This window comes from Sinocyclocheilus anshuiensis, unplaced genomic scaffold (genome assembly GCF_001515605.1).
Source record: "Sinocyclocheilus anshuiensis isolate Anshui unplaced genomic scaffold, SAMN03320099.WGS_v1.1 scaffold735, whole genome shotgun sequence".
NCBI classification, from domain to species: Eukaryota; Metazoa; Chordata; class Actinopteri; order Cypriniformes; family Cyprinidae; genus Sinocyclocheilus; species Sinocyclocheilus anshuiensis.
Genome location: NW_015548245.1, coordinates 222,816 through 225,031, shown reverse-complemented (window position 1 = coordinate 225,031; position 2,216 = coordinate 222,816). Strand labels below are relative to the sequence as shown.

Genomic DNA, 2,216 nt, shown 5'->3' with positions numbered 1-2,216 from the left:
CCCACTGATACAAGTATGTGAGGGACATGTGGGCCATGTTGTAGACCCATCAGCTCTGTGTTAAAAGAAGTAGACACAGACAGGGGCTTGTGGGCTGATCTCATAAAGAGGTGAACAGGCAGCCTCTAACTTTTAATCACACTTCACACCAAAGAGAAGCCACGAGTCAGAGAGGAGAGCGTTTAATCAATGCTGCGAGGCAGGTGAGACATTCAGGTCACACACAGACAAGACAAGTGTTTGAAGTGTGGAGAGTCGGCTGGTTCCAGTAATGAGGAGCATCCTTGGTGATGTCAACGCTGTGTGACCCGACAAGGCTTCAGGAACTGTCGGAAGCTGTGAAGGTAAGAAACGGGGGACTTTTGTGTGTCCGTCAGTGGTCAGCTTTGAACACAGTTATGAAAGGGTGATATAAATACAAAAAATAAGCAAACTTCCTTTGACTTTCTTTAGAATTTGAGATGTCACACCATCAAGCACAATAAGAAAACACGGCATTGGTCTTACTTTAACAAACATCTTGCAATCTTAAAGGATTTCTTACATTATTTAAAAGGATAACTAAAAAATAAAACGCATTAGATATGCAGATGTTCGTAGTTTTTTGGTGCAAATGCTTCATGACACTTGAATGCAGTAGACAATGTTTCAACTAAATGTAACAAACTCATTTCAAATGCAACCTTTGGTTTACTGCCATTGCTAGCATTAGATTTCCCAATCTCAGAATAAAACACGTGTATTATATAAATAAGTACACACATTAAGCTGTCTGATTTTAGGTTAATGTGGTCAATTTTGCATTTATAACCCTTTAAATGGGGTTGAATGCAACAGTAATATTTCATATCATGTAACATTCAATATTTAAAGCAGCTGTATTTGGCCTTATTGTCACACAAAAGTGAATATAAGATTAGACTGCATTTGATTTGTTTTAAATTGCATCTGTAAATGTAAATTTCCTTGCAGACCTTCCAAATATTGAGATTTTCAGCTTTTGAAAGCTTCAAACGTGAGTGAAGGATCTCGTGAGGCTGGTGAATCTGGATAAATTTGAAAGGCTGTGTGGTGTGGTATCTTGACGATCTAAGTGATTTCAATGGAATATTAGATAAGATAATTGCTGCAAAACATGTTCAAAGTCAGTAATGACATCTCTCATGTAACTGCGGCTTGAATCATGCATCTTTCTCTGTACATCCCATGCTAAAGATATTCTTTTGCTATTCCCATCCAACAAACTGGTTCAAAAGTCTGACTAACCCACTAGTGAAAAGGATAATATTTAGCATTTTTTAATACGAAATCTGAATACAAAATGTTTAATTGCAAATTATATTGCAAGCATAACAATGCATGAACTTCACAAGTTTGTATAAAACTTGGTTATCATGTTCTCCAGCATGATTTGAGATTCAAAGTTCGCCCAGTCAAATGTGTTCTCAAGATTAATGCCACAAATGTAATTATTTGATTAGAAAAATGCGTCATCTTACATATTTATTAAGGCCATTTCTACTTTTTTTTTTTTTTAGAAAACCTCAAACGTTTCCAGGTTTAAATCTGATTTTGAATCCCACATTTTCAACATGGTCTTAGACTTTTGGTCCCCACAGTATTGATTGATAACATTTTTTTTTTTTGTTAATTCTATAAAACTGGCATAAATGAACATTGAACATATGCAATACAGCCGTATACTTTCAAGTAAAAAATAAAAAATTACAAGTAGTCGTTATTTTCTATGAAAACATCTGAGCCTCTCGTTTAAAAACAACTGAGGAAAAAAAATATATAAAATATAAAAACTATAGACCAGGAAACAAAGATGTACAGAGCAGCAGGTGGTGAGGACAGAAACCAACAGATAAGTTGTTAAAAAGGAGAAGTTTAAGAGTTTGTTACTGAAAAGCACCATCTAAACTTAGAGCGTCAGTAAGCAGCAGGTACAGGTTTGACTGAGGCCTCTGGGGGCCTTGAGACCATCATACGACTAAAGTAATCGAAAGCTGTATTTGATACCCATTAAACCAAAAAACACTGGCTACAAAAAAAATTTAAAAAAAGAAAGAAATTTTTTACCATTGTTCCTGGGAAAAAAAGGTTTTGTGACAACATGCCCCAATAGGTTCATACTATTTGAAGGAGGTCAATGTCACCATTAAATGGTCTGTGATAGGCTTAGGATATATATAGAGAGAGAGAGAGAGAGA

General features: G+C 35.6%; 1 long non-coding RNA gene across 1 annotated transcript in view; it reads left to right on the top strand.

Moving 5' to 3' along the window:
- Window positions 1-276: 276 nt before the first annotated feature.
- LOC107655202 (uncharacterized) overlaps window positions 277-2,216 on the top strand; it is an 8,796-nt gene continuing 6,856 nt past the window's right edge. Inside the window, exon 1 of the long non-coding RNA XR_001630403.1 lies at window positions 277-338. This is a non-coding gene — a long non-coding RNA (uncharacterized LOC107655202). The remainder of the gene's footprint in view (window positions 339-2,216) is intronic.